This window comes from Strigops habroptila, chromosome 6 (assembly GCF_004027225.2).
Source record: "Strigops habroptila isolate Jane chromosome 6, bStrHab1.2.pri, whole genome shotgun sequence".
In the NCBI taxonomy this organism is placed as follows: domain Eukaryota; kingdom Metazoa; phylum Chordata; class Aves; order Psittaciformes; family Psittacidae; genus Strigops; species Strigops habroptila.
This window is the reverse complement of record NC_044282.2, coordinates 21,495,514-21,507,318: the sequence shown is the minus strand read 5'-3', so window position 1 is coordinate 21,507,318 and position 11,805 is coordinate 21,495,514. Positions and strand designations below refer to the sequence as shown.

Here is an 11,805-nt window from a genome sequence, read left to right as displayed (position 1 = left end):
CCTCCTGAAGAGCTGGTAACCATCCATTGCGGCACTGCAGTTGTGCGAGCTATCCCACAACATCCGTATGATCCCAGTAAGTTCCTGGGCGTGCAACTGCATGCACACCTCTAAGGTCTCCGCTTTGTTCCTTGTGCTGGGTGCTCTAGCGCATGTTTAGATGTATGTTATTGTGTGGTTTGCCAAAATGTTTTAGAAAGTTTTCTTAGCCCTCAGGAAAAACAGATTTCCCAACTCAGAAAAAGACTAGTCTGTGCATGCACACCTTTTTTGTGGGGGGGAGGAGTTTCCAACTTAAAGGGATAAAATGCATTTATTGCTCTTTACGCTGCATGCTGAGGTGTTTTGGTGGTTTATTTATACTACTATCATTTTGTTTCTTATTACTAGCTTTATGGTTTGTTTTCATCAAACTACAAAATTCCCCATTGAATTTTGTCAGTTTTGCATAACAAATCACTCCTCACATTCTCTTTGCACATTGCTTTTCCATTTTGCTAGCTTCTGTGCAAATTCCTCCTCAGACCCACAAATAAGTAGATGGTCAGTAACATTTTGCCATGAACTCTATTTCATTATCTGGAGTGTCCAAAACATTATTATTTTAAAAGCATGAATGTCAATATATCTGTAAAAGGCATTTACCAAGCAGCTCCAGTGCTGGTAGGAAAGAGCGAGCTCATTTTGAAAGTGCTTCTGAGAACCATGCAGAGAATGGGATAATTCTGTACTTCCATGCTAGTACAGCAATGCAATCAGAGTAGTAGAGAAGATTTGCTGTTGCACCCAGGACTAATTTTCCACACTTTCTTCTAGTGTGTCTTTTCAAGATAGAACCCAATTGAAAAGCCCTTGGGTAGCTAACCAAAGATACTCAACTAAACCTGGAGAGATGTCCAGTGAATCAAATTTTAAAACAAATTGTTTTTGAAGCAATAACATTACAGCGAAATTTCTTTGCAGCCCTGTTAGACTGCTATGAGTGGTTATAGGGTAGTAACATGCAGTCTTAATTAGATATCTCATGTGTAAATTATTTGCAGTAAAAATGGAAGTATGCGAGACTTGCTAGGATCCAGGCTTATTCCCAGATTTGAAATTCAAACATTGCGTATTGAACCTTTTGATAAAAATCATATCTTGTTTGCTGAAATTTATCCTTTTAAATGCATGAACTCCTACCATTAAATTGAGCTGCACTATAGCATTGTGGACACAAGGCTTTTTGAAAGAAACTGGTGGAAGCTTATGCCCAGCTTATGCCCAGCCTCTCTTTGGCATACAGGAACCGTTCACACCTGAAATTCAAAGGCAAGCCCCTGAGATGTGAACCGGCAGAAAGGGAAGCAAATATTTGCATATATATGCAAGAGGTGGTTTATATGATCCCACTTTTCTTCTCTTTTCTGGCTGTGGGATGATCTGAAGCAAGATTTTGCTTGTCGGACATGTTTTTGGGCAAGGAGCCGTTTCCCTTAGCGTTTCACAAGCTCTGGTGGCAGAGAGGTGGTACATAAAGTCTCGGTAAGTACTGAAAGCTGGTTTTAAAGTGGAAATATTCAAAGCATGCAGGAGTCTCTAAGCGTCTGTTCCAGAGACACATTAATGCATTTGAAAGGATATTAAAGCTTAACACAGAGGAAAAAAAAAAAAAGTCCTAATGGCAAGATGTAAAACTGCTTAACAGAATTACATCCAGAACTTTGTGTATTTGATCTGAAAAAATAAATCATCTTACAGTTGCTCACATTAAAGCTGCATGTCGGTTTGGGAGCTTTTAGGATCTTGGACAGGTTTCATTTTTCTGGTTCACATAAGCTCTATGTGTATTTGTGCAACTACTGAACCTCAGAGCAGGATTTTGGCTGACCCCATGCACTGTTTGAGGATTTGTCTAATGTGCAAATTTAAGACAATCATTATGTATAGTAAAAAATTATTATCCACATTTTCCCCCAGTACTCAGTTGCTAATAGTGGTCATGGCTTGATTAAGAATCCTTCTCAGTTTAATGCTTCCAATTAACTTGCATGGTTTTGTGGCTGACTTGATGGCCTAGATAAAGCACAGGCTCTTCTGAGAGAGATACCAAGCTTCATTTCTGGAGTAAGGGATAAGGAAAACCTTGAGCTGTGGTTCAGCCCTACCTACTGGTGGATTAGGAATGTCATTGACATTAACGACTTGACTAACTCTAGACTCTTCTTAGAAGGATCAGATTAAGAGGCATGCAGAAAAGTGGAGCACCAAGACAGAGTGAAGGCATCCTGTGGCAAATGCCGTGACTTGAGAAGTGTTGTGGGCTTTTGCCCTAGGTTGCCTTCAATTGGTAGGTTTGAAAGGAGGTGAACGGCTGGTAACGCCTGGGGAATCAAAGGCAGAGGCCATGCCTAGCACATTCTTCTGTTGGCTACAGAAGCGGGCAAATCCTAGACATGTTATTAAAATCTGTCCTCTGAATTAAGGTTGATTTTGGTGCAAAAATTAAAAAATGAAGATTATGAAAAACAGGAGGTTATAGAAAAAATAAGCAAAGAAAAAAATAATCCTTGGCCTTCTGTTGCCTAGGGCCTCATGATTTAGAGATTCTAGTAAACTCAGCGGCCAGGGGACTATGTGTAGAAAGCATAATTTCCTTTTTTCCTTAGGCCAAGGAAACAGGGGTACTTTGCAATAGCAATCTCTTCTGCTACATGAAATAAATATGACAAATGAAAAGGAAAGAGCAAACTGATTACCCTAATATTAAGAGTATGAAGTGGAATTTATAAATATCTTCGTGTGTTCAACACCCAATCCTTCACAGGGCATGTTAATGCTTGCCACAGAATTTGAAATTTATGTAATCAGAATGGAGTCTTTGAGATGTTTCACACCTGCAAATGCATCAAGTGGCTAAACCTTACAGTCTTTCACCACGATATGACCTACATATCTCATCACAGCACAGTGTTCGCTACGTTTGCTATGAGAATGTTTGCATGGACAAAACCACAATTACCCTCATGTATAAGGTGCATATATTAAAATACGTGCTACACATAGATGTAGTATCTATCTAACTTTGGGTTGTCATTTATATTTATTCTTAATTCAGGATAATATTTGATGCCAATGGTTTCAGGTCTCTTCAGCATTTCCACTCCCAAGTATCCAAATATTCTTTTTTCAAAGATAAATATGAATAAACACAGTGCTTTCATTAAACAGAACCCCCCCCCCCCAAACAACAAAACCAAACCAGACCTGTAGGTGGATGAAAAACAGTAATAAAACCTCTTTTCTGTTTTAGACAACGGAAAGTCTGTATCTACCTAAATGCTTCTGAGTGCTAATCATTTCTGAATGCTTAATGTTGACTGCTTTAATGATGATTGTTCAGTGCCCATACAAATGTTTTGGCACCAAATTATATCTTGTTTGTTTCTGGGATATAATCTGAAGGCTGCTGCAACATCTAATAAAACTGTTTTCACTCAAAGGCATATAGACAGGAATAGAGTGCTGTTAAAGCACACAGCATCCAAAAAAAAAAAATTCACCACATCCAGTAATGAATATACACATCCTTTATTTGACTTCAGGTAAATTTGTTGTGCTGTTTATAAAAGTGTCATTCAATGCCTCTCCCATATATTCAAGTATACAGGTATGGTTTAAGATGAAATGTACTATATCTGGTCTTACTGCTACAGCATCTTACTTAAAAATATTCCCAAAAATAACTCAAAACAGAGTAGGGCAGGGCAAAGTGTTGAGATCTGCATATATATGCACATCAGGACTGTAACAGATTCATATTTTTATAGTCCTGGTGAAGAAAACTCCTAGTTCTGTCTCCAAGGTCACTGGTGTCATTTTAGGACTAATTATCAAGGATTTAATGAAAAACCTTTGTCCTGCAGTTGTTTCAGGTTCAAGTACATCCAACCTTTCTATGTAAACATTACACCACTGAGGTAGGACTCCACCCAGTTAAACCCCCTGCTGAAGTCAAATAACAAGGTAAAGATGGCAATGATTAAATTTTTTTCTTTGCAGAGAACACACATCTGCATAGAAGTGCACCTGCATTTAGATATGTGCACATATGTCTATATATCATGCAAAATTATATGCTTCTTACATATGCTGGTATTTAATATGTTTTCACAGTAAATGGAAGTAACAACTGCTATTAGTTACTCAGCAACTGAAATTAATGAACTGTTCTTCTATTTGGAATAGACAGGAAGTATAATAATTAGGTAGGCCTGAGATTCAGGATACTCCAGAATGTAGATTATTTTACTACTTAGTATAGTACACAGACATTTTATGTAGTTGTACAAATATATGCATATCTATTTTCTTCTTTCTAGCGAGACAAAGACACTGTGGTCCCCAAAGGAATTTTTTTTTTTCTCGTCTAATGTTCAACTATTTTTAGCATTCCTCAGTGGTGCACCAAAAGGGAGAACTATTTTATCTCTGTGACGGCCTGTGAATTTCATGCAATGTGGGCTTCTGTGAATAGAGTTCAAAATGCACTAGAAAAAACAGGTTAATTTTTACAGTAAGAGGCTGAAATGTTGAACTGCCCTACTGTGGCAGTGTGAAGCATCCCACAGCTAACTGTGGGGGACTGAACTCCTAGGAGCTACACAGAGCGTGATACTATTTACTGTTTTAATTGTGGGTAAGAAATCTTTTCCTTTGTTGGAATCCATAGTGCACTTAAAATAGAATAGGATAATGCTTCAAAATATTGTGCTTAATGTATTTTCTGTTCTTAATTTAATGTTTTTACTTTCAAACTTGTTTGTATTCAAAATAGCAGTAATTGGCAGTTGAAGTTGAATCATAGCATCTGGGTTGTAGTCTATTCATGACATCAGTGTATTTTTAGTGCTTGTAAACATGCCCTCAGATCGTCACAAAATGTCACAGAATTTGAATAACTAGAAAAAGCAGAGAGAATTTATGCTTCCATTGCTCCAAACACTACATACTGCATATGCTGGTGGTGGGGATTAAGTTAGTAAAAACCTGGCCCAGAGTCTGAAGTTCAGACTGGTGAAGAGAAAAAGAAGAAAGACTTTGGGGTTAAAACTGGAATGTAGACTGAGAAGGAAAAAGGGTTTTAGTCTGAAAAAGGTGAAGAACACTTTCAGAAACCCAGAAGGGATCGGTTTCTGCTACCTTCAGAGGTTTTTATCAAATACTCTTGGTTTACTATATTCTTTTGTCAACTGTTTAGTCACTCTGACAATGACATTTCATCCTGTGAAGTTCCTACCACAGGGACTGAAAGACATTGTTTTTGTAGTGTAGACTAAAAAAACTTATTACTGGTTTGGGGCTGTAGGCATTTTGTACCCTAATATCCTTTTTCAATTTATGAAGAACATTTCCAAGGCAAATATATACGTATATTCAGACCCACATATGTACTAAGCTGGACCCAGCTGGGCAATTTAAAGGGGAGCCAGGAAAGCCAGTAACTCTAGGTTGTGGAAACGAAACTCCTTGATGGAAAGAGGTGCACTCCCAGTACCACAGCAGTCTAATACTCCAGGTCAGTGTGAAGTCCTTGAGACATCACAGCAGGCAATTACAAACTGGCCTTTAGCATGCAAGAAAACAGTGACAAATACTACACATGTAATGACTACTTTGTACACTGGCAAAATGCAGGACATTTATAACTAAAGGAGACATTTGATTCTGAAATGTCTTAAAAACCTGAGAAGTTCTTTCTTACTTCATCACATTTTAGGGTTTTTTTTGGCTGAAAATGGCATGAATTGGTAATTTTCAAAAAATGTTGATAGTGAGATATTTCCTCCTGAAAATTTGCTGTAACCTGGGACCAACTTTGTAGAGTGGAAAGCAGTGCAAATCTGGTAGCAGCATAGTCCATAAATTCCAAGTGTGTCTTTCATTAGTCCTGTTAAAAGCCGTTTTGGTCTGGCTGAGTTATGAGGCTCTAAGGATGTGTTCTTCAAAAGTGTGTGTTGATCCTGAACTAATAATTTTCCGTATCAATCGCTTGAAACTCCATTTGGGTTCATGTGTTACCTAAGCTAAGCAGAGATTCATATTCCATGCATACTCCCATGACACTTTGTTGGGTCTGATTTGTGTAAATTAAATGTATTTTTCCCTTTCCTCTTTTTTTATTTTACAGGTGATTTAGTTTGGTGACAGCCACAAAGAATCCTGTGATATCACAAAGTTATATAATAAAGTGCTTTTACTATGTGCCTTCTGACTATCTATCTTGGTTGTCTTCCGCTTACTTGTTTGTCTCACATGGACTACTTCTGAAAACCTATTAACTACTCAGAAATGTGAAAACTCAAAACTGTTATAGAAGTGTTTCCTAAAGAATATTACTTGATGCAAAAGAAGCAAAATTCCTGTCTCGGTAAGTGTCAGGTTTAAGGTCAAATATCTTGTAGTCAGATCTCAGCTGGAAAGGGAAACCTTGATAGTTAATCAGTATAGATCTGCATCCCTCTGGATTCTGGTATAAATGGAGTATAAGAGAGCATGGTCCAGAAGTCCAAGTATCATACAGAAGTCTGAAATTTTCCCTTTTAGTACCTGTTTCTATCCCTGCAGCATTACAAAATTTTAGACCTAATAATAATGTCATACAAAGATTTATTTTAGGTCACTTTTAGAAACCTTTATAAAATATCATACTTATGTCTGCAATTCTGGGCACTTAAGAGAGAGAAAGGGACATCGAGTTCATTACTAACAATTCCTTAAAAATCGTGACCTTCTTTAAATGATTTTAAAAGACATTTTGAAATAAAGCTATATAAAAATATCTATGTAAAACCATTACAATTTTACATTTCGTTTTGTTACCTAGGAAACATATGTTATTTATGCTGAAGGGCATTAGCCCCTATGACCTGGGGTTTTGATTGTACTCCCTCTCTAATTATTTGTGGAAAGTGTGCTCACTAGAAAAGTTAATCAATGATTAATTTTTATGTGTAGTTTCCATCCAGTGAAAATCTAGTTAACTTCTCCCTAAAACACTATTAAAAAAAAAATCTGTAAAAAAATAACAGCTTTTTGACTTGGAACTCACCATAATTTTCACAAAACCTTCAGGAGCTGTTAATATATTGATGAACATGTGGTGACAACATTAGCTATAAAACCCCTGTGAGAGTTACTGGAAAAAAAAGAGATCTCCAGATTCAAGTAAAACTTAGTGCTTTGTTAGCCCAGCATGAGAAATTCCTGATTCCCCACTTGTCTGCTGTGTTTAAATATTATAACTCAAATATGCTTGCATAAAAGCTTATTGATTGGAAGAATCACTTGCTTTTTATGCATTAGTTAGTCAGGCTACTGTTTTGAAATCTGTCCAGGAACCCACAGTGGAACCTTTCCTAATCCATCTGTTTAAGTCTCAAATGGTTTCACTGCTCTACTCACTTACCAGCACTGCTGGAATGTTAGTGCTTTGTGATTAAAGGATATTGTTGTTCTTTTCATCCATCATCCTGGAGTTTGCTATTAATAATACAGTTCATTCTTTGGGTTTAAGTTTGGGTTTTTTGTTTTTTTGGGTGAGGGTGTTTTTTTGTTGGTTTTTTTTTTTTTTTTTTTGCTGTTTTCTTAAAAAGCTGCTTAGATTTTCTAATCCTCTCTGTGTTGTTTTTCCTTATTCAGATAGGTCATTTTCAGCAACATGAGTTAGACCGGCAAAAAAATAAATCGCATCAGCTCTTCCTGGAAAGTGTGCACTGCCTTTCAGTATTTGAAAAATAAATGGGAGAAAGACAAAAGAAAATGAAGCTAAAATGTGTGAGGAAAAAGCAGAATTGTAATAGGAGACATCAAATTGTACAGAAGTCTCTGTGACTCTAGAAACCTGTATGAATTATTGCTTTGTACTAAAAGCATTTTTTTTAACATCTCTTTGTGATTAAATTATATTATGGGTAAAAATATTCGGTTTAATTTCTATTGAGGTATACTACAGTATATGAAAACATGTCTACTGTTCTTCTGTGAAATAGCATATCTGTATTTGGATATAACAGTTGATTGGTGACATTTCAAATAAAATGAGGAACCTTTTTGGCTTTTCTGTCTCTCTCCAAAGAAAAAAAAGGGACTTAAATGAAGAAAACAGTAAGTATTTTATTTTTTTACCTTTACAGGTGGATGAAGAGTCATGGGTATTAAAGGAGATATTAATCAGGCTGTTGTGAAAGATCTGGTCAAAGGGGACAAGTGTCGTCCTGAGCATGTTCCTCTCTGGGACAGGAAACTGATGGAGCAAAGCCCTGAGAACATGCAGTGACACTTCATATTCAGTCCACAGCCCTATAAAGAGGTGAAAAACGAGCCTTGTCCAAAGCTCTTGCCTCAGCACCCAGTGGCAAAAATAAAACGTTAGCCTGGGACCAGGTCTCTTTGAAGCAGATTTTTTTCTTTTTCTGTTTATTTTTTTTTTTTAAACTCTGCAACAGGCCTCTGGTGGTTACAGGTATTGATCGTCAGAAAGTAATCTGTTCAGGTTTGGGGGCATGCCAGACCGAATCCTCGAGTACATTCCTTCCTCTCCAAGGACATGTTGAGCTTTTTATACTGTCCACACTGGCTCACTTGTCAGCTGTCTAGCTTCTTTGTCTTTACCGATTTCCCTGTTTGTGGGAAGCATATAATTAAATCTCCCTTTAAAAAAATTTTGTACATTGCTACTCTAGAATTTTCTGCCAGCACTGAAGGTTTTTTACCCCATGTTTTTAACCCTCATTTTTCTTCTATAATCATTATTTGATTCCCTCTGGCTGCCTGCTACTTATTTGTAGTAGTACCATTCATCCATTGAGACTTTTCCATCTGTCACACAGCTTTGCTTTCTCTCCTCAGAAGCTTTCTTTTCCTACTGTGCCATGCTTGATTTTTTGGGTTTAGTTGCATGTTTGTATGCTCTTTTCAGTATTTTAAAAAATGCTTCAGTATTCAGAACAAATACAAGAGGAGGAAAAAAACCCTCAGAACAGCAACACAGCACAGGAGCAGCTCAAACCCATATTGTGCACAGAGACAGGATTTGGAGACTGAGATTCCCAGTGAATTAAGGAATCAACAAATATAGCCAGTGCCTTAATGGTAGCCAGACTCTGTTCTCTCTGAATTGTTGTTGTTGCCTTCAAAATCTTTCCAGTTTTGTGTTAGATAAATAGAGGATGCTAGGAAATGTTGCATACCTTTGCTGTACTGACTCTCTTTGCTGTATTATAAAGAATATGCAAAAAACCAAACATACTGAGATACTGTGGAATGCAAGATGGGCAAAAGTCAGCAGCACAATTCTTCAGAAGGATCGGGTTTGTTCTGTGTGTCTTCAACTCATATATTTAATTGTGATTGTGGTCTAAATGGGAAGTTCATGTTTTAGTGGGAAGTATGTCAAATGTAGTTTTTGATGTGAGCAAAATGAGATTTTACCTTGCAATTGACTCAGATCTCCAATGCTTTGTCTTGGAGATTTCACACAGTTACATACTTTCAAAAATATATTTTGAGTCTCTCTTTATTAATTTTCTTGTCTTTTCCTCTAACACTTCTCATTGTATCTTCTCATGATCTTGTTTCAAAAGTTCCTGCAAGTTTACTGTGAATCTTAGGATTAGTAAAAAAGTTTGTGATGTGTTCTAGAAAATCCTTTTTCAGTAGAAATACCTTCATTCCTTATAAAATTATTTCTCTGGCTATATGGGAAATACTGATAGTCTACAAGCAAATAGAAAAGCTGTGCGTGTGTCCTGACTTGAATGGCAATCCCCAGGCAGTTCTCTTTTCTACCAGCTACTTGGTTGCACTGTTCTGACAATGAAGCGAATGAAGCGTGGGGAAAAAAAATCAGAAGTTTCCATTTACACTTGTATTGGCAGATGTCTAAAAATGTAGATATTTTACAAAAATCCTATTTGTAAAGTCTTGTTCTTGTGGTAGCAAGTGTAATTCAGACCCAGTTCTTAGATTACCTGAACTTTATGTTGTTTTGGAAAGGAATGGTTCCTTTTCTGAGATAATTTATGGGAAAGAAAATGGAGAAGAAGGGGGAAGGGACAGGAATGGGAGAGAGAGAAACAGTTCCTTCGATCCATCCTGACCATTCAAAACGTTTCTATGTTTCACCCTAAGAATAAATGATTGAAAAATAAAAAAGGTGAAAGTACTATTTTTATTTATTTATTTATTCATTTATTCATTTATTCATTTATTTATTTGTGTGTGGTCCCAAATTTTATGGTTCCAGTGCAGGATCAAAGTATACCTATGTCATTCATGTTTGTCCTGAGTGCTCTGGTCTTTCACCTCAGTGGGTGAAATTTCACTGTTGCCCAGGGTATATAGTCCAGTGCTTCATTACTTTTCCTTGCATGAATTTAAGCCTATTGTTTCCTCTTTTACCCAAAATGGACCTGGTAAATAGTTTATTCTCTTCCATACTGCAGCCAGTGCACAAATGCCTCCTTTCATTTTCATTGGTTAAAGGTTAAATATGCCCAGTTTTTTCAGACTTTCCTTGCAGGCTGATGATTCCCACTGCGCTCTAGCTGGTCCACTTCTTTCCAGCATGAGGACTCAGAAGCACATGCAAACCTTCAGATGACGCTTCCTGGGCTAGACAGAGAGATAATTTCACCTGCCTTGCAGATGTTGCTAGGTATTTTCTTGCACATCACATTTCTTGACATTCTCCTTTTGGCCAATTACATGAAGGAGGTGGGAGAGGTGTCCCAGGGCTGCCACATGCCCGTCCTGTGCCATAATCTTTTTTTATTGTGCATCACAACTTATTGTTTTTTTTAAGCTTTCCCCTTTTAGTTCTTTATTCTCTCCCCTTGTTATTTCCCCTATCATTATTATCATTAGTAGTATTATATTATACTTTAGTTGTTAAACTGTTCTTATCTCAACCCATGGGTTTTACATTCCTTTGATTCTCCTCCTCATGCCGCCTGGGGAGGGGAAAGGTGAGGGGTGAGCGAGCTGCTGCGTGGTGCTGAGTTACAGGCTGGGTTTAAACCACAACAAGCCTGCACCCAGAATTGCTGAAGAATCTTTTTTTTTTATTTTAATTCATGCAGAACTTAACAATTCTAAATCTTCACTAATGTCTGAAAGTAACCCAAGTGATCACAGTGGTCTGGACACAAGAAGAACTTTATCTTCAAAAGTATGATCAAGTAGGCTCTTTTTACATGAGAGACTTTTTTCTAAGTTGTTATTTTTCAATAGGAGTGCGTACAATCCTTTGTCTACAGTACTAATTTAAAAATCTAATTCTGCCTTTGCAGCTAAAACTTTTTTGTCTCTGTCTCCTACAATGGTCTGGAGTGGCTCTACGTATTAATAGAAGATATTGTTTTAAAGGTACTGCCTGTTTTTTCCTTCCTTCCTTCTTCATGCCATCACTTTAAGACTTCAGAGCCATAGACCAGAGTGCTTGTGTTAAATGAATATATTTGACAGGAGTTAAGTCTTTTGGGCATTGCAGTAGGTTTTCCTCATCTTGGCATGTGAAGACTGAGAGTGTTCTTTGACACCAGCAGCAGAGGATGTGAGCACAGCAACTTTCAGGGCATCAGAAGTGTCAACATAAGGAAAAATCAGCAGAAGTAGACAGTGTTGAGGTAATTTTCCCACACCATGCCATGAGTTTAGCCAACTCCTGCTCCTGTGAATTCTTGGCTGACAGAGTTTCCTTCTTTGTTGCTAAATATCACATAAAGTGTTCTGTCAGCACCAAGACTTGTTCAGTCCCCTTATGTA

The 11,805-nt window shown here is 37.3% G+C and overlaps 1 long non-coding RNA gene across 1 annotated transcript; it reads left to right on the top strand.

The window, feature by feature from the left end:
- The first annotated feature begins 204 nt into the window (after nucleotides 1–204).
- Nucleotides 205–10,158, top strand: LOC115609369. Its single transcript, XR_003991840.1, has 3 exons — nucleotides 205–1,524; nucleotides 6,170–6,409; nucleotides 7,681–10,158. It is a non-coding gene; the product is annotated as an uncharacterized LOC115609369 (long non-coding RNA).
- The last annotated feature ends 1,647 nt before the right edge of the window (nucleotides 10,159–11,805 follow it).